General features: G+C 38.6%; 1 pseudogene; it reads right to left on the minus strand.

Annotated features, from left to right (window-relative positions):
- Positions 1-1274: 1274 nt before the first annotated feature.
- On the minus strand, positions 1275-21745 carry LOC149263456 (putative glucan endo-1,3-beta-glucosidase A6; annotated as a pseudogene).
- Between the last annotated feature and the right edge of the window lie 267 nt (positions 21746-22012).

Consider the following 22012-nt stretch of genomic DNA (forward strand, 5'->3'; position numbering starts at 1 on the left):
TCTCATTATCAACAGAGAGTGACTTTCGTCATTTCCTCTGTGCAATTACTTCTTTTGTTGTTTATTTAATTTCATTATCAACACACACTGACATTAGTCATTTCCTTTGTGCAATTACATTTTTTGTGAGTTAGTGCCCACTAGGACCTATGGTAATGTTTCTCCTCATTATGTTGCATGTTATATGGTGAATATAAAATGTATATAAGATTTTGACATAGTGGTATGATTGGGAAAAATGATTTAGTCAAGTGGTTCTAGCAACATTTCTAACATGGCACAAGTGTAGCAACATTTCTAACATGGCACAAGTGAGTGTGAGACTATTGCAAGCCTGAACACATTTCCTCCCCTCCATTCTCCACCCTTTAGACTCTTATTTTTCCTTTGCTGCAACATTTTTACAATAACATTATAAGCGTGATTCGTTCGATATATCTTTACATTTTTAAAAGCGATTGTTAATATTATAGAATAATTTCTCATATTTTTTTTATAATGATCACTTCTAGTTAACGAAAATACTTTTCAAAATCACCAATTTCAAAAAAATATTTAATATTAATGATAAAGGTGCTCAAGGATCATCAACCACAGAATCATCAATTGTTAATATTATATAATAATTTCTCATATTTTTTTAGAATGATCACTTCTAGTTAACGAAAATACTTTTCAAAATCACCATTTTCAAAAAAATATTTAATATTAATGATAAAGGTGCTCAAGGATCATCAACCACAGAATCATCAGGTAGCATAGAGATGCTTACACATCAGCGCAAGGATGTGAAACCTAAGAAGCCTTTATTATTCATTAAATTATTCTAAACAGTTACAATAACAGAGAATAACAGTTATGGTGAGAAACAGAGAGAACGACATATGTAGTCCGAAAGATGCTGACTAGTTTAATCATTTTTTTGGACTTTTCTAACGGTAATCATTTAATTAATTTATATAATTTTTGTGAAATTATAATTTTAATATCGTTAAAATTGTATTTTTACATATAGAAATAAATTACTTTTATAATTTACATTACTACTTTAAAATTATAAAATCTGAGCAATTCATATTTATAATTCGTAAATCATAAAAATTTTATACAAAATTTAAATAAAAATTTCTATTTATGAAAATATAATAGAGTGAGGATTCCCTGCTATCAATTACAAGAGTAATAAGTGACAAGGTCCTTTTAAGATCATCTTCTGAACTACTAAAACTGAGGCAAATACTGCTACCATAACCATTTCAACCAGCCAAAGCGTCTCAACAAAGCACAGACTTCTGGACGCTGTCTACGAATTGGTATGTGCAACTCCCATGACCTGCAACATACAAATTACATAAATGTTCAGCTGATAACAAACCCATATTTGGAAAACGACTCTGATATCTTCTTGACCCGAAAAATGAAATCGATTCAAACCCAAAAACAATTATACATTTAAAAGTGAATCCGATTCATGGAGGGAATATGTATATGACCATTTAAAAGTGAAGCAGATCATTGGCAGAAACAAACACGTGCCCAAAATTTCAAGGGATTTAAGCAGGAAACTAAAAACATCAAGTTTACGAAGCGAAGCAGATTCGGCTTAAAACAAACCTGTCCAGCGTAAAAAGTTTTAAGAGATTTATGTTGAGGATATCCTTGAATTTGATGGCAGATTCTTAAAATATTTCCAAATTTGACTGAAAATCGTTTCACTTTTACTCTTATCTATTGAATTCGCAAAATGTTATAAAATTTACAATTCAATAAATTCTGAAATATTTATTGAATCTGCCATCCAAATAAAAATAGTCCTAAAATATGTTAAGCGCAGATTCATGCCACATTGAGATTAATTTATGTGTATAACAAACATATCCCAGTTCACACCTGATTCAAGGAAAGAGAAATCATACCTCCCGCCTACTCCAAACAGTACTTCAGATTTAAGGTCAAAACAAATGAGCATAGCCTAAACAGTATAGCAGATTCAAGCGAAATGCAAACATACTCAACCCAAAAAACTTATCGAGCAAAAAACAAAGATCACAAAACATACCTAAGATTTATCGCAAGGGCAGACAGGTTGATACTGCAAAGAGCTTCAAAAACAAACAAGCAAAAGCAAACCAGACATGGATAAAGGTACATATTAGATTAATTTTACTTACTGGGGTCCTCTGTGACTAGTTTTGCAGTTTTATTAAAGTCACAGCCGGAATAAATGTTCTTGGATTGCTGCCAATTACTGTTGAATGCATAGGATGCATGATCAATAACCGTGTTAGGCTCATAACAAGGCTCCCTTGTCTGGATGGCACCGCAGGTGTTGTCTCCCTGACTGCAAGCAGAATCAATAGCAGAAGGCAAGACATAAACATCTGCAGTGGGATCTGCAACACACCACAATTTGCCCTTGTAGGGTGGAGGCGGAGGAGGGAGAGGCCCATAGTCCGAATCCTTGAGCTTCCCAGTGAGATCAATCTCATACACCAAGGTTCCATTTGGATACACAAAACCCCAATGCCTCTCAGTCGCCGGTCCAGACTTTTTATCCTCATCATACAATAAAAAAATGTATGTGGGGATGAATTGATTGGGCCTCCGAGGGGTTCCGAAGGGAGGGTCTGCAACCATTCTCCTTATAACCCTCCGGTTATAAAGGGCTGCATAATTGATGTTGGCACCCAACTGACTAATGTCACCGGCATTGGGCCATCCAGTTTCAGCTATGGCCAACTTAATATCGTCCTAACCTAATTTGCTCATTGCAGCTACAACCGCATCAAGCTGCTGGTCCAGCACATGGGTATACACAAGGCCATTGGGGTCGGTGTAATTTTTGTCATGTTCTCCGAAATTGGAATATTCCAAAGATATATCTTCGGGAGCAAATAAATAAGGAAAAGTAAGAATACACATCCATAAAAAATAAAAAAATTAAAACAGGAACTCGTTCTACGAAGAAAATCCACTATGGATTTCATCATAGGTTTTTAATATCTATTAAAATTAAGGAAGACTAGTTATAATCTGAAACATGTAGTTCTGGTGAGCAAATATGTAGCTCTCGTGAGCAAGTCGCACAATTGAAGACGGCATAAAGTCAAGGATGCTTTACGAATTCATTATTCAAATCAGAATATATAAGTTATATAAGTTTACAATATAAGAGGGGGATTTATAATTAGTACTTAGAAAATAGGAACTAATCTTAATCTAGGACACACTTTTAACAATAAAACAAACTTTCTCCAATAATACTTATTCTCCATTAATTTCAACACTCCCCCTTAGTGGAGAAAGGGTTCATCTGTACATCTAACATCTCCTTAAACATTTCAAATTTAATTCCTCCCAAGGAGCTTAGTAAAAATATCTAATGCATTATCATAAGTATTACAATATTCAATAAAATAATCTTTAAACTGAACCTTCTCTCTAGCAAAATGAAAGTGAGTATCAATATGTTTTGTATTTTTGTGAAACACAGCGTTGTTCGCCAACTTAATTGAGTTTTAATTGTCACATCTAATCACTGTTGCATCTTTTTGTTCCGCTCGAGCACCATGGGGAAGTCTCCTCAACCAAATAGCCTCACATGTGGCTGTGCACATTGCCTAATACTCTGCTTCTACAGAAGATAAGGAAACAATACTTTGTTGCTTGCTGCTCCACGCAATTAATCCGGATCCAATGTTGAAAGCATAACCTGTTATGGATCTTCTATCATCCATGTTTCTTGCCTAGTCTAAATCTGGAAAACCTGTCAAATTAACATCAAAGGAATCAGTGTACCTAATACCAAAATCAATGGTTCCTTCAAGGTATCTCAAGAGACCTTTCGCTACTACCTAGTGGTTCTCAAGAGGTTTTGACATGAATTGACTTAACACACTGATTGAGAATGCTAAGTCTGGTCTAGTAGTAGTCAAATAAATTAGACTCCCAACTAGCTATCTATACAATGTGCCATCCACCTCTTTGGAATCATCCTCCATCCGAAGTTTAAGATTCTACTATGAAGGCACTGAGGTAGCTTTGCATTGCTCCATTCTGAACTTTTTCAATAAACCTCTAACATACTTCCCTTGAGTGAGAAAAGTCTACCTAGAGTCCCTCCAAACTTCCAGACCCAAGTAATAGCATAATTCTTTGAGGTCTTTCATTTCAAACAATTGCGACATCTGTACTTTGATTTCTTTAATTAATTCATCAGCATTTCCAGTAATAATTAAATCATATACATATAAAGAAATCAAAACAATTTTCCCTTTTTCATCAAACACAAAATACATAGTTGGGTTGTTTTTGCTCCTCTTAAAACTATGATGCAAGAAATGTGAGTCAATTTTGTCATACCATGACCTGGATGCCTATTTCAAACCATATAATGTTTTTTTTTAATTTGTAGACTAAATGCTCCTGCCCTTGCTTGATAAACCCTTCAAGTTGTTTTAAATAAACCTCTTCTTTCAATTTTCCAATTAAAAATGTGGACTTCACATCTAATTGGTGTAGACTCCAATGATGTTTTGTAGCTAAAAATATCAACATTCTAATAGTGTTTAGCTTAGCTACCAAAACAAAGATTTCCTCATAATCAATTCCTTATCTTTGTGAGTAACCTTTAGCTACCAGGCTAGCTTTGTATTGATCTACACTACCATCAGATTTAAATTTAGGTTTATATAACCACTTGAAAACTATAGGTTCTTTTCCTTCTGGTAGTTCAACTAAGTCTCAATTTATGTTTTTAAGTATTGGCTCATATTCCTCTTCGATGACTACCATCCATTCTTCATATTGACTTGCTTCTTTATAATTTTAGGGCTCAACAACATTTAACATACTAGTTATAAGAGCATGATCCCTATATCTTGTTGGCAATTGAGTTTGCCTACCTGATCTCCTTAGTGGTGGACTTGCCTCAAATCTGTCTTGCTCATTCCTTGGTGGACTTGGCTTGCTGACTGTACCTGCATCACTTGATTCTTCTTTTTGCTACTGTTGCTGCTGCTGAACATGGTTGTCTTTAATTTCCTCACTGTTGTCCTCCATCAGCAAAGGAATGTGCCACTCCTCATTACCTTTGTCTCTATTTCCCTCATCAACTTGCTCATGAAATATAACATCTCTACTTGCAAAGACCTTGTGAGTAGATGGATTAAACAATTTGTATTCTTTAAACTCGGAACAATACCCTACAAATATGCATTTGATGGCCTTAGAATCCAATTTATTCCTATCCTCCTTTTGAACATGAGCAAAAGCTTTCGAACCAAATACTCTTAGATGACTAACTACAGGCTTAAAACCATATAATGCCTCGAATGGAGTTTTAAGATCAAGACTCTTCATTGGACTCCTATTCTTTAAATAAACTGCAATATTTATAGCCTCTGCCCAAAAGCCATTAGATAGGTTCTTACCTTTCAACATGTTGCGTGCACACTCCACTAAAGTTTTTTTCTTCCTCTCTACCACCCCGTTCTGCTATGGAGTGTGGGGTATTGTAAACTATTGAATTATTCCATGGTTCCTGCAATATTTGACAATGTTTCTTAGCTTGTATTCTCCCCCTTGATCTGAGCGAAGAATTTTGATGACTAACCCTGTTTTTTTTTCAATCATACTTCGAAACTCTTTAAAATATTCAAATGTGTAACTTTTCTTTCTCAAAAAATATACCCAAGTATATCTTGTGCAATCATCAACAAATAATAAAAAAATATAAGCTCCTCCTAATGATCTTGTCTACATTGGTCCACATATGTCAGTGTGCACAAGTTTGAGGATATCTCTCTTTCTTTTATTTAAACTTGAGAGAAATTCATCCCTATGCATTTTCCCTAGTCCACATCCTTCACAATCAATATGTGTGTTTTTTAAAACAGGGAGTCCATTGATCATACCTTGTTTTTGTAGCAATAATAAGTCAGGAAGATTGATTTGTCTAAATATTTGATGCCACAGGTTCACTGCTGTCATAGATGTTGAAGTTAACATTTGACGTGGTGTGCTTGTAACATTCAGCTTGTACAAACCTCCAACTCATATTCCTGTCGCAATTGGCTTCAAATGATCCAACATATCTTTATAACATAGTAAGGTTTAAATAACTCTACCTTAAGATTCTGGTCTGTAATCATGGAAACAGAGATGCAATTATTTTTAATTCCTGGTACATACATCACAATCTAAATATCCCTAATATTGCCATCAAACAATATTATAGGAATATTTCCATATCCTTTGGTTTGGTATCCTCTGTCATCACCAAAGTAGATATTAGCACCACTGTTGGTCTCATTAAAATCTTCAAACCAATGTCTATTACCTGTCATGTGAGTGGAAGCTCCTGAACCCACAAACCAAGTTTTTTTTTCATCATTCAAAAGCAAAATCCGAGAAAAATAGTCTGAGATCCTGATTTAGATCTTCATCAGCAAAGTACCATGCATACTTCTTTTGTCTGTGTTGAGTTTCATCAAGCTTCTTCTTATGGAAATTCCTAGCAATGTGACTAGATTTACCACAACAAAAACACTTGATCCCTCACTCATTTCTGGTCGAAGGCATACCTTGAGGTAGATTTCTCTGTGGTGTACCTCTGCCTGTCTGTCCTCTGCCTAGTTTCCCTCTGAAAGGATTTTTCTTCGCCATTAATGAGAGATCTGAATTCTAGGGTTTCAAAGTAATCTGCCTCTTTTCCTCTTGCATCAAGATCCCTGTCAATTCTTCGAAAGTGGTGGCTTTCTCCCTCACATTCAAGTGTGTAATAAATATTTGATAATTATCAATCATACCATTCATGGTAACCATGACAAGATCAGTGTTCAACACTGTTTCCCCTATATCAGCCAACTTATTCCTTATCTCCTTGATCTGAGAGATAAATGTAGTGTGACTAATTCAGTCTCCTCCATTTTGATGGACAGAATCTTGGTCTTTAGGAACAATAAGCGGTTTATATTTTTTATCTCATACAAATCCTTGAGAGTTGTCAAGATCTCATTTGCTGATTTACATTACCTGATGTGAGGAATAATACAGTCTTTCACTGACAATTTTAATACCACTTTCGCTTTGTTCTCATTCTTTTCCCAGTGATAAATTTTTGCAGTTGTTCCGCTTCCAGCTACAGTGGGCTTCAATTCATCCCCATTTGCAATAGCCCGCACACTTTTCCTTTCTAGCCATGTCTACAAGTTAGATTTCCAGTTTGAATAATGTTGGAAATTTCTGGGAATTTCAAACACACAAGAAATTTTATAGAGAAATTCGATTTCATAAAAAAAATTGTTACAAAATAGTCTTCCTCTACAAAGGGATTACAACAGGAACGTTTCAGTTCCAGAAACCAATTTCACTATCTCGGAAAATTAAAATTTCAGCACTGTTGTGTGTTAAAAAAAAAACTCTAACCTTCTTCTAACATGAAAAGAGGAACTGTTGTTCATTACATTTATATGTTAAAAACATATTTGACATTTAAACAATAAAATAAAAAATATCTTCTAAAGCTTATCTGCATATTGAATGCAGCAAGCTGTGATGCCTTTTGAAGAAAATGAAGTCGGTTGTTTGGAAGCTCATAACTGATAAATGCCCTACGGCCAACTCTGCTGTAAGAAACCCATAATCTTTTTTTTTTAATGCACCTGCACATGGCGCGTCCTTCTTGTTCTCAGCCATGCTGTTTATTAAATGCTATAGCTGAGCATTCAATGTGCAGGAGCTGGATCTGATCTTCCTCTTCCTTTGGGAACATAAATAAGTAAATGGCGAAAAGACAGCAATGGCGGTGGCGTGAATAAGCCAGAACAAATAATGGTCGTTGGATCAAAATGGATGGACGGTTGGGATCGTATGCAGGTGAGAGTGCGATCTGCAATGGCTCAGGTCGCATCGCAACATCGAGGAGGGTTTAACGTGTACTGGTGAAAAAAAATAAATTCGCAATCTGCGATCTGCGATAATATCGTATCGCAATATCGCATTGCATCGCATCACGATCGAGAAGCAACAGGGTAAGGCGCGATGGCGATCTGCGATCGCATCGTAAGATCGCATCGCATATTCCAAGGGAAGCAGGCGAAAGGGTAACATTTGCAATTTGCGATGGATCGCATCGCAGGGAAAAATCTGCAGTTTTGAAATTATAATTTTCAACACTCCCCTTTAATTTCAACTGCTGGGTTTTATTGCATACCCAGGCATTTCCTCAAATGATCAAAACTTTTCTTTCGTAATGGTTTTGTCAAGATGTCAGCTAACTGATCCTCTATTCTGCAGTGCTGCAAAACAATCTCACCATTGTTAACCAATTCACGTATGAAGTGAAATTTGGTGTCTATGTGCTTTGTCCTTTTATGAAAAACAGAGTTTTTAGACAATGCTATTTCCGAGCTATTGTCACAGTAAATGGTTGTGCCCTTTTCTTGTTCATGACACAAATCTCTAAGAACTCTTCTCAGCCACACTGCTTGGCATGCTGTTGCTGTTGCTGCCACATACTCTACCTCTGTTGTTGACGAAGACACAACTGGTTGCTTCTTGGAAGCCCATGAGATGGCTCTCGATCCCATATGAAACACATATCCCGATGTGATTTTCCTATCATCAACACTTCGAGCCCAATCATTGTCAGTGTAACCTATCAACATGAAACTTTCAGAAGACGAGTATAAAATACCAAACCCCTTCATTCCATTCACATACCTTAGAATCCTCTTGGCTACCTGCCAATGAGTCTCTTTCGGTCTTTCCATAAATTTGAAGATTAAACTCACAGCGTGCATAATGTCTGGCCTAGTTGTAGTTAAGTACATAAGGCTTCCAACTATGCTCTTGTACAATTTTGGATCAAAATCCTTGCCCTGTCTTCTTTGGTCAATTTCAACCCCATTACAGATGGAGTCACAGCTGCCTTGTTGTTCTGCATGTTAAATCTCTTCAACACTGCTTCTACATATTTAACTTGAGAAAAGAAAACACCATTTTCACTTTGGTCTACTTTAATTCCAAGAAAATATCTTAAGAAGCCCAAGTCAGTCATTTCAAATTTACTTTTCATGACTGCTTTAAAATCAGCAATGAGAGAAGCATCATTGCTAGTAAAAATCAAATCATCTACATATAAAACAACAATAAGAATCTTACCGTCATTCTCCTTTATGTAGAGTGTGGGTTCACCATCACACTTATCAAACCCATTCTCAATCAGATAAGCGTCTATTCTACTATACCATGCTCTTGGAGCTTGCTTCAGCCCATAAAGAGTCTTCTTCAATTTGCAGACTTTACGCTCTTGGCCTTCAACTTCATAGCCTGGAGGTTGTTCAACATAAACCTCTTCTTTTAACACTCCATTCAGGAATGCAGATTTAACATCCATTTGATAAATCTTCCATTTGTGTTATGCCGCAATAGACAACATTGTTTTGATTGTTTCCATCTTTGCCACTGGTGCAAAGGTTTCATCATAGTCTTTGCCTTGTTGCTGCTTGTAGCCTTTTACAACAAGTCTTGCTTTGTGCCTGTCAATCTTGCCTTCAGCATTGCTTTTGGTTTTATAGACACACTTAAATCCAATGGCATCTTTGCCTTCAGGGAGGTCCACTAACTCCCATGTTTTACTCTTCTCAATTGCACCAATTTCTTCATTCATTGCTTCAATCCATTTATCTTGATTTACAGCATCTTCAAAATGAACTGGGTCATCAACATGACAATACAAAGCGAATAATGAATTCAGACCGGTATTGTTACTTACCTCTCCTTGTTCATAAATCTCATTCAGATTTCTGAATCTTGGTCTTCTTGGTGTGCTTGGAGTTCCATCCGAACTTGAGGGTATTTCTGATCCCTGTGATGTGCTTGGAGAAGCACTTCCTTGGCTTCTCAAGGTTGTTCGAATTCCAGCTTGTGGTGTGGTCTGTTGTACATGTTGTGGTGGAGGAGGAGCCACCAAGGAAGGATTATTTGCTGTTGTTCCTTCCTCTTCTTCTTCGTGAGACACAATTGTCTTCACATTCACTGTCTTCTCTAAGCTTCCATCTCAAGCTTCATCTTCAATGAACTGCACATCTCTGCTTACTATAAATTTCTTGGTGGATGGATTATAGAGTTTGTATGCTTTTGACTCATCACAATAGCCAATAAAGACACACTTTTCCCCCTTACTATCAAGCTTCTTCCTTAGCTGATCTGGTACATGTGCGTATGCTACACAACCGAATACTCTCATGTGAGTGACAGTTTGCTTTTGACCACTCCATGCTTCTTCTGGTATTTTGTTCATGACAGCTTTAGTTGGGCATCTATTCAAGATGTAAACTGCGCAAATAACAGCTTCTGCCCAATACTCATACGGAAAGTGTTTTGCCTTCAACATACTTCTGACCATATCAAGAATGGTCCTATTCTTCCTTTCGGCAACACCATTTTTCTGAGGTGTATACTTCGCGGTAAACTGCTTTTGTATGCCATTCTCTCTGCAAAAACGCAGAAAGTCTTTGGAGATGTACTCTCCTCCTCTATCTGTTCTGAGCACTTTGATATAATGCCCACACTGCTTCTCAACAAGAGTTTTGAAGTGGCGGAATTTCTCAAACACTTCACTCTTCTGTTTCAGCATATACACCCATGTCTTTCTGGTGTAATCATCAATGAAAGTTAAAACATATTTATTTCCGGCAAATGATGGTATTTGCATCGGTCCACACACATCAGAGTGAACAATTTCCAAGGGTGCTTTTGCCCTTATACTCTTTCCTGCTGGAAAGCTTTCTTTGTGTTGCTTGCCCAAGATGCAGCCTTCACAAAGGCTGTCCGGTTTCTCGATCAATGGCAATCCCTTTACCATTCCCTTTTTGTGCAACAGATTCAAGCCTCCGAAATTGAGATGTCCAAATCTCAAGTGCCACAACCAATTCTCATCTTTCACTTGTTCCTGAAAGACTTCTTGTGTTACAGCTGCAATAGTTCTTCCTTCCTTCAAATCTTCCCTGAGTTTGAGAGGAAACATTCTATTGCTGGTCATCTGCACCTGTGCAATGATCTTCTTACTTGGAGGTATGTCTCTGATTGTACACATATCATCTTTGAAGAACACATTGTAACATTTGTTAATGAGCTGTCCAATGCTCAAAAGATTACATTTCAGACCAGGTACATAGTATACCTCTGGCACAATCATCTGTTCTCCATTTCTTGCTCGGATACTGACTCTGCCCTTACCCTTGACAGATATCTTACTATCAGTTCCTGTTGTTACCTCAGATTTCACATTTTCATCCAGATTGGCAAACATTGCAATATTTCCAGTCATGTGATTACTACAACCTGAGTCTAAGAACAAAAAATCTTCTTGTTTGTCTTGCGCAATATTACATGTTAACAACAAAATCTTTGGATTCTTATCTTCTTCATTTGCAAAATTAGCATTCTGCCTAGTATTCATGTCATTTTGTTTTTTTCTACATTCATTGGCGTAGTGCCCATATTTCTTACAATAATGACATTGGACTTGGGATTTGTCATACCTTTGTCCATGAGCTTGTTGTTTGCTTGAACCTTCATCTTGGTTCTGATTGCAGCTCCTTCCGCTTGTGCTTGTAGGATTATTTCTGCCTTTGTTTTGGCTTCTTCCACGACCTTTATTATTTGCTCTGCCTCGACCTTTTCTTTGGCCAAAAGACATCTGATTTTTGAATGCTTGCTCAAAAGAGGAATCTGTTCCTCTACTCAGTCTATGTTCATGAGACATAAGAGAAGCACTCAGTTCATCTACTGTGAACTGTGAGAGATCCTTTGTTTCTTCTATTGCTACCACAATAGCTTCAAACCTTGAGGGTAAAGTTCTCAAGATCTTCTCTACAATCCTTCTTTCTTCAAGAATCTCACCATGAGATCTTATCTGGGTTATCAACCCAATAACCTGAGTGAAGAATGAATCTATTGTATCAAATTCCTTCATGCTGAGTGTTTCAAAGTCTCTCCTCAACATCTGCAACTTTGCAGTCTTCACCTTCTCCATGCCTTGATAGGCAGTTTTGAGAATATCTCATGCCTCCTTGGATTTTGTTGCTGCTGCAATCCGTGGAAAAACACTTTCATGTACTGATTGGAAGAGAAAAAAGAGGGCTTTGGCATCCTTCTTCCTGTCGCTCTTCAATTGGTCTCTTTCTGCTACTGTCAAAACAACCAATGTTGTTGCATCTGCAGGTTCAGCATAGCCAGTTTCAACCAGCTCCTATATTCCTTGAGAAGCAAACAATGCTTTCATTGTTATGGACCAATAACTGTGATTTTTCCCATTAAACTGTGGCAGTTGGGAATTTGTCAAACCAGTTCCAGCATCTGACATCTTAACCTGTATAAGTAAAGAAGAGACACTGACTGTATAATTAAAACAAGCAAAAAACTTTCTCTGCTGGAGAAAAAATCTGCTCAATAAGCTTCTTATAGCTCCTACAATGAAAAAACAAACTCCGTTTTTTTGACTCACTGAGTACCTAGACCAGCTTTGATACCATGTTGGAAATTTCTGGGAATTTCAAACACAAAAGAAATTGTACAGAGAAATTCGATTTCATAAAAAAAGCTGTTACAAAATATTCTTCCTCTACAGAGAGATTACAACAGGAACGTTTCAGTTCCAGAAACCAATTTCACTATCTTAGAAAATTAAAATTTCAGCACTGTTGTGCATTCAAAAAAAAAACTCTAACCTTCTTCTAACATGAAAAAAGGAACTGTTGTTCATCACATTTATATGTTAAAAACATATTTGACATTTAAACAATAAAATAAAAAATATCTTCTAAAGCTTATCTGCATATTGAATGCAGCAAGCTGTGATGCCTTTTGAAGAAAATGAAGTTGGCTGTTTGGAAGCTCATAATTGATAAATGCCATGCGGCCAGCTCTGCTGTAAGAAACCCATAATCTTTTTTTTTTAATGCACTTACACGTGGTGCGTCCTTCTTGTTCTCGGCCATGCTGTTTATTAAATGTTGTAGCTGAGCATTCAATGTGCAGGAGCTGGATCTGATCTTCCTCTTCCTTTGGAACATAAATAAGTAAATGGCGAAAAAACAATGATGGCGGTGGCGTGAGTAAGCCAGAACAAATAATGGTCGTTGGATCAAAATGGATGGACGACTGGGATTGTATGCACGTGAGAGTGCGATCTGCGATGGCTCAGGTCGTATCGCATCATCGCGGAGGGTTTAACGTGTACTGGTGAAAAAAAAAAAAAATCGCGATCTGCAATAATATCGCATCGCATCATGATCAGGAAGCAACAAGGTAAGGCGCGATAGTGATCTGCAATCGCATCGTAAGATTGCATCGCATATTACAAGGGAAGCAGGCGAAACGGTAACATCTGCGATTTGCGATGGATCGCATCGCAGGGAAAAATTTGTAGTTTTGAAATTATAATTTTCAACAAATAATTCGACCCATCGAACTTGCTGGTCTCATTCAAGTACACCTTTGCCATATGATTATTCATCGTGATAGGTTAATTGATGGAGTTACCTCAAGATTCTTAGCAATTAATCAAGGAGCCAATTCAATCAACAAATCTGTCACCAATGGATCAATCTCCAGATCTAGAGGAGCGATCTTCGATTATACTATTACAACTTGTAGGCTTTTAAAAAAGAAAAACCACCAGTGATCTCTACAACACGGCGATCTTAAATGTTAAAAAAAAATAACACATCGATTACTAATTAAAACATAAAACCACAAACTTTATTCAATTACTTTGCTCAATTACATCACACTTATATAGGTTAAAACACAAACTAATTCTTAACCACTCATAACTAATTCTGTTTAGCTGCTCACAACTAATTCAGTTCAACTGCACATAACTAATTCTATTTCTACATTATTCTCACATCCTCCCTTAATGGAGAAATGGACTTTCTACAATACCTAACTGACTTCTAGAACTTGTACTTTGAACATCTGCTGTATTCTCTAGATTGATTCTCTAGATTGATCTAGCTACTGCATTAACAGAGGGTAGTTGGAATTAATACCTTTCTACCACTCCCCCTTAATTCCAACTATATAACAAATATATACTATAGCACGATATACAAGAAACTATATTCTTAATCATGACGACTTAAACTTTAACTTGCCTGCTGGTCTAAGTCTCAGCTAGGCTTACAACAAAACATTTCATTTTTGCCTTCTTATTAAAAGGTCCATGCTTGTTCCTTTTCCATCGCTGGTGCAGTTTCATCTTCACCTTTTTGGGTTTCCTTATGAAATTCCTTTGCTCCACAACCTCTTTTGGATTGAGAGGCAATGCAAGATCTCGAACGAGGTAATTTAATTCATGTTCTCCCCACTTTCCATGAGGAACCAACGAAGGAGTCACCAAAATGCATTCATCTTTGAACATGAACGGCCTTCGAAGAACATCCATTGTAGTATCCTCCAAAGTAGCAGTCATCTTGAAAGTAGATCCAATAAAACTTCTAACAACCGGGCAAGTTTTAATCTCAGTGATTTCTTCAACAGCGTGATCCTCAACAACATGAGTGATTTCTTCAGGGACATGATCTTCAACAACATGAAACTCTTTGTCAATGGACTCAAAAACATTGCTAATCCCAAATGGGTTCATGAGAAAATGATCATTAAAAAGATCATTGTCAAAAAAGTCTAAAATAATAGACATATCAGTTAGCTTTATCACACTTCAAACAAAACGCCTTTTCTACGGCCTCTCTCTGCTCTCCTTGGCCCTCCGGGCTCCTCCAATCAGACCAGCTGTCACAAATGGTGCTCACTAACAACACTCTCTTGAACAAGACCCACTTACACAAGTTTTTGCAACAAAACAAAGAAAACCGGGCCGACTGAAAAAGAATATGACCTCGGTAGTACAGACCTCACTTCTGATTAATGAATAAAACAATACCACAGGTTTTCGAAGGGTGGTCATACGCACAACGGTATACGCCACAACGGTATACGCCTTGCTCCTCGACGGTATACGCACAACAGCAACTGCTACCCGAGTTCTTGACAGGGGTCTTGGCACCACGCGGACGGTTCTTGACAGCAACTGCTACCCGAGTTCTTGACAGGGGTCTTGGCAGCACGCGGACGGTTCTTGACAGTCGACAGCACCAGCAAACGGTTCTGGCAGCACGATCCACGACTGCTCACGATCAGTGTGTTCTGGACAGGGCCAACAGCACACCAGTCCACGCAAAGAGTAGAGCAGACGGTAACACGGATGCACTCCACGCTTCAGCGTGGTCAGCACTTGCACCAGAGACGGTCTTCGACAGCACAACTGCAAACGGTTCAATCCACGGCAGAGTGGGTTCTCAACAGCTTCTCGACCAGAAAAACACAAAACTCACACAGTCTTAAAAATGCACCACAAAGACACCTTTAATAATATGCTGCCACTGTGCACCACAAAAACACCTTTAATAATATGCTGCCACTGTTTTTTTTTTTTTTTATAAAAAAAAAAAAAAAAAAAAACTGATAATCCGCTGCCAATTATACAAAGCCTGAAATGGGTTCCAGAAGAAAATGTAAACAGCCAAAGAAAACTACTTGACTGTATTCTCAGGAGCAAAGACTAATGTAATCGATGCACAGTCAGAAAAGTACACAATAATGTGAACTTGCGTCTGGGGAACTTGGAAAATCGAGGCAGTAAAAGAATTTCATTTAGAACCTTATCATAAATTTACTTGCAGAATAAGTTTCTGCTCGACGGAAATACAGAATTGATTGCAGAAGAAATTACGAACTGCTCGGGCTGCGAAATAAGAGAAAAACCCTCGCCGTATATTCAAAGGAGACGGGCTCTCCACACACCTCAGCGCTCACACTAGACTTGGTGGTGTTCCGTTCACGTCGGGTTCACCACTAACACAACACAGGTACCAATCTCGACGTCCTCCACCAGATTCCAACAACACAGCGTAACAACACAGCGTCAAACTGCACAACGCCTCCGGAACTGCACTCTCGAGGACAGTACTCTCCACCGCAACAGCTGCTCGGGTACACACTCATATCCAGCCTCACGCAGACACTAATTGGCCTTCTTCACCTGCGCTCTCACCCCAGCTCAAACCCTGAGCTCTGATACCAAATTAAAACATAAAACCACAAACTTTATTCAATTACTTTGCTCAATTACATCACACTTATATAGGTTAAAACACAAACTAATTCCTAACCACTCATAACTAATTCTGTTTAGCTGCTCACAACTAATTCAGTTCAACTGCACATAACTAATTCTATTTCTACATTATTCTCACATTACTTATGAACTCAACCCACCGAGTTGGAAAGGTGTGGTTGAGTTAAGTGATTTCGGCGTCAAGACATGAAATTCCGCACCGATCCAAATCGCCATTATCTCTGCCACCGATCCACCGCTCCGAAAATAAACGTAGGAACAAACCACTTCGAATCCACCGCTCTTCGTCCATCTGTGGAATTCGGCCAGCTAGCAACACAAAGTTGGGCCGAGAAACGATGCTCATTTCAATTCTACTCTCTCTGCTCCACGCGGGATGAACAACGCACCAGTCCCACATATCTAGTCACACATCGAAAAGCCACATAGTACTGTTGATCGACTCAGCCACCTTATAGCTCTCAGATTCAGTACTGAAACCTCCAACAACACAGCACGGTCTCTTCACACTCACACTGTCGGAGCTCTTCAACCCTCACTGGTCTCTTCAAACAATGAGCTTGATTTATTTTTTATCAGACGGGCTCTGGTTCCACGACTTCATCTTCGAATCCACAGTTCATGCTGGATTCACCAAACCAATGGGCAAGTCAACGATGGCAGATCAACGCCGTGCCTCTCAACACTGCCACTGCAACGGAGTCAATCCACACGGCACCAAAACTGAATTCTACCCGAGTCACGCGAATACGCAGCCAATCTGCGACTTCGGCCACGAATTCATTGGATTCAACGGGGTTGCCCACGCCAATGGGGGATGTTCTCCGAACCAGACTTACGCTGCTTCAGACAGTACTACGCCTTCGAACATGCTTTCAATTCTGCAATCCACCACGATCCGCTGTGCCACTCTAATCACAACATAGAGATTTCCACCACGATCCGCTGCCCGCCAGTGATCCACGCAGGGGTGGTGTCTCTCACACAATTTACAGCACGGCCAGCGTACCAACTCACTACCGCTGCAGCGCGCACTTCGGAGGCCGGATCCGCCCTTCCAGTGCGTGCTGATGGGAATGGCCGTAAGGAACAGGCGATCAACGCGTGAATGCGCCTCAAACCCGTGCTCACCCAGACTAAAAATGTGTAAACTGGACCAAAATGGCGCGCTACCCGCTTCAAACTGAGAGAATAAAAGAAAATTGCCTCTCTCCAGCCACTACAACTCCACGCTTCAGCGGCTCCCCATACACTCTGTCACTAAAGCTCACCAGCAGCGATACCAAACACAATAACCTTATGCTTTAATACCATGTTAAAATTAAGGAAGATAATTTATAATCTGAAACCAATGCTCTAATACTATGTTAAAATTAAGGAAGACCATTTATAATTTGAAACTAGTAACTTGTTAGTATTAAAATTAAGGAAGACAATTTATAATTTGAAACTAGTAACTTGCTCACAGAAGACAATTTATAATTTTGCTCTAATACTTATGTTAAAATTAAGGAAGACAATTTATAATTTGAAACTAGTAACTTGCTTACCGAAGACAATTTATAATGTAGCTCTCAGGTAAGCAAGCTGCAGGAGACTATTACGAATTCATTATTCTGAATATATAAATTTACAACATAATAGGGAGATTTAGAAGTAACCCCTAAAAAAATATGAACTCATCCTAATTTAAAACACAAGTTCATAATGAAACAAACTTTCTCTAATAATACTTATTCTCGATTAATTTCAACAATATCATACCTAAAAGTACCAGCTGATAGAGGAAATGCTGATATTGTAACTGAAGAGCCAAGCATATCCATAGAGAAACGGGTTCCTACAATATGATCCATATTATAATTAACCGGAGCTTGCCAGATGCTCTGCATAGCGGGCACTAGCTGTTACCAGGTTTGTTTGTTGGAATAGTCCGTTAAAATTTCATACCCCGCCAGGATTATATTGATATCGGTTGCAGGATAGAAGGGAACAATATTATCATTGACCCATTTGTCTGCAACTGACTGGCTGGCCGGGGGACCGGCAATATCTTCATTCCTAACCATTACAAAGACCTTAATACCAGTGTTATAGAGGGCCTTGAGGATTATTGGATTGGTACTGTAGATTTTAACCCTGGCAACATACCTTCAATCTCTGGATCAAGTCAATAAATTCTTGTACGGAGGGCAGGTTGTCACCAAACCGCCCATAAGCGACACCGATGGTGTAATCGTCTGCATCTGTGTAACAATGACAAAAAAAAAATATAAAACATCGAAAAGCTAGTGAAAATCATGCAGGATTGGTATATAATCAATCACATAATAATGCTAGTATAAGGCATAACAGAGCCATGGAATTTTATTGAAAAAGTTGAAAACAATTGAAATACTATGGGGGCAGATGTGAGCTTAATCCAATAAATTTTCAGAAAAGAGAAGCCCAATGAATAACAGAGGGAAAAATGTAGGATTAAAATTAATAAAGATTTCCACGATTTTAAAAAATATATATAGTATATATTAAAAGTAATAAATATAATATAATATATATTAAAAATAATAGAAATTTTGGTAATTAATAATAATAAAAAATTATTAAAATGCTTCATATTTTTAAAAACGTCATACTATGTTAGTATTGGCGACAAATGAGGTAAACAAGTATATATATACTCTCCTCGCGTGAAGCTCAAATCAGAATAAAATCAGATACACTTCATTGTTTGATTACCCCATATTGTCAATGGATTCATGAGGTGTAATAAAGTAAACAAGTATATATTTTCTCCTCGTGTGAAGCTCAAATCAGATACACTTCATTGTTTGATTACCCGTATGGCCAATGAGTTTATCAGGTCTAATGCTTGTTGGGTGAAAGTGACTGAGTGGGGCGGTCTAAGCTCAAGGTGTGGTTCGATTCTGCACATACACAGAAGCATAAGCATAAAGCATGGATATGGCCTTAGTAACCTTATTTCACCCACGCTGGTTTGCTTTGGGGGATGAGATCATGGTCGAGAATCTCACTGAATGAACCCTATCCTTTGCGATACGAAACGCGATGGGATAAGAACTCTGAATTGTGGTTACAAACCTAAGCAGAAAAGGATCAAGCGCGCGTCTAATTGAAGTAATAGGCGTAGAGGCCTTTGCTTAGAGTCACGAACTCCGGTTCGAAAAACCCTTTCCCTTTCCGAACAGAGTGCAATATTGCACTCGTAATGGCTATTGTTACCTGCGGTCGAATTTCCAGAGTGACACCAATAAATGTGGTCTGCAACCATGATTGCAATTACTGTGGCATATCCCAAAATGGAGATGCTGGGTATCAATCCCCGTACCCGAAGATGGGAAAGGTTAGAAACGGCGGCGGTAGTGGGATGGGACGTGGGCCAGATGGGATGGGCTTCATGAGGGTGGTAAGGGTAGGAGAACTTCATGAGGGTGGTAAGGGTAGGAGAAAATCTTAGTATGCAGTGAAGGGAGAGGAGAACTTTGCAGCACAGGCGTTTGGATCTTCCACGGTCGAGCGTGAATGTCTCCTTTGGCTCTCCTCCTGCATTTCTCTCTAGCTTTCTTGGTTTGGTGGAGGAGAGGGGATCGCCTGGAATTGCTAGGGTGGGTGGTGTATGAGCAGGTTTGCATTTTTCTCTACCATGCATAGTAAGGCGGAAGAGGGGGGTAATCTGGGATATGCAGGAGAAGGGCTGTGGCTGAGCAGGTCTGGTGAGGAAGTGCGAGGATCAAAGCATAGGTATGTTGGAGAATTGTAGTAGTGGGGCAGAGGGTCAGCCTGAGAAATGTAAGAACCCTATCTAAGCGGAGGGCAACATGACAGAGGGCTTGCTCACCTCCTTTGTCCAGGGGGGAGAGAGCATTGTCTCATGAGAACAACGAGGGTGGTTGGAGTGGGGCAGGGAGGCTAAGTGAAAAGGAAATGCTGATTGATGGGAGGATTGTAGATCCTTGAAAGCTAACTTTTGTTGTTAATAATTGCAAGCAAGAGGCAATAAAGGAGAAAATGGCTCGCCTAGGTAGAGGCAGAGGGCGACAGAACCAGCAGGGCAGAAGTGGCAAGGAAGGAAATCCATGAGGACGGCAGTGCAGGAAGCTGCTCGAGCCTATAGAGAAGGGACAGACGTGGAAATTCGGCAGCTAATTCAGAAAATGGAAGACAATGTAATGGAAGAGGAATCAGAACCAAAGTTGGAGGAATGGGGAGACATTATCCCCGATCTAGGGCATAACAGAGGCCGAATGATGCTTTATCAACAAGCTCTGCATATGTACTAGGTTTTAAAGCATTTATTTGCTGTCTTGCATTTATCAGCAGCGATAGCCCAAGGCATGCCCAATAATAATGTAATGGAAGAGGAATCAGAACCAAAGTTGGAGGAATGGGGAGACATTATCCCCGATCTAGGGCATAACAGAGGCCGAATGATGCTTTATCAACAAGCTCTGCATATGTACTAGGTTTTAAAGCATTTATTTGCTGTCTTGCATTTATCAGCAGCGATAGCCCAAGGCATGCCCAATAATAAAAAAGAAATGAAAAACTTACAGCTAATCATGATAATGCAAGACAGCAAATTGGATGAGATCCAGCCACAGCTGTTTTTTCAAACCAAATAAACACTCTTTTTTTGGTCCTACCTTATCTTAAAACATCCTGGCACAACAATCTCAACAACCACTGGCGTGGATAATCACTACTGCCTTCCAAGACGATAGCCAGACAGTTTACACTGTAAAATCACGGTATTTTACCAGGTAGAGTTGACCTAGTGCGGGATTTCTTCAAGGGAAACCTCATCAACACAGTTCATTGGAAAGTCATGAAATTTACTTGTACAGAGTATTGGTTGAAATAAGGGAAACCCCAAACGCAAACATATGCTAATACCAACGGCAAAAGATAAGGGAACCCGACGCAGATATTTGTTAGTACCAACATTGTCAATTTGATAAGGGAACCCGACGCAGATATTTGTTAGTACCAATATTGTCAATTGGGATTATGTATTGTGGTTGGGTTAAATGTTATTATTTCTTCCTTCAGTGAGACAATGAGTTATATTGTTAGTTTCGTGAACTCTGAAATGATTACACTTGTTAGCAACCTCAGTCTTTATGAACTCCGAAATAATTATACACTTATGAGCTTGTGTGGTATTAGCAACCTTATTTTTGTTGAGATAAAAATTGATTTCTTCTCAAATAATTATACTTGTGAGCTTGCATGGTACTAACAATCTCACTTGAAATTAAATTTTCCTCTGATAGGAAAAGATATAGAACCTATGAAATTCAGCAAAATCAATTGCTGTCAGAAGCCCATAACCAAGAAAGAAAAAACACATTACTGTATCCCTTGAAATTGCTTCAGTACGCAACCTATGGAAATAAGAGAAACCAAAGTGATATCAAAAGAAAATATATACATGAATCACCACTTACAAGCGTGAATTATGACTCCAAGAATGGCCAACAGAAACTAGAAAACCTTTGCTCTTGGAGTTGGCATTGTATCAGTACTTCTCATTTCATGAATAATTGGCGGTTCCCCATGCAGAATTTGTTTTTACTTATGAATGCCTTTGACGTAGATAATCTATCCAGTACAGTTATATCTAAAGCCCTGTAAAGTCCTATAATGGTTCACAGGTGTGCATGTGTACGTCAGTTATCGTTTACTATATCTGCCTATTTTGCGATTTGACCTAAGGAGGGCGGATATTCTAGCTGGCCCCTGCGAAGTAGGCTCAACGGCCTGCTCAGGTCTGGACAGTCT

Source organism: Pinus tabuliformis, chromosome 6, assembly GCF_031772625.1.
Source record: "Pinus tabuliformis cultivar Carrire ecotype Pingquan chromosome 6, CPIR1, whole genome shotgun sequence".
NCBI classification, from domain to species: domain Eukaryota; kingdom Viridiplantae; phylum Streptophyta; class Pinopsida; order Pinales; family Pinaceae; genus Pinus; species Pinus tabuliformis.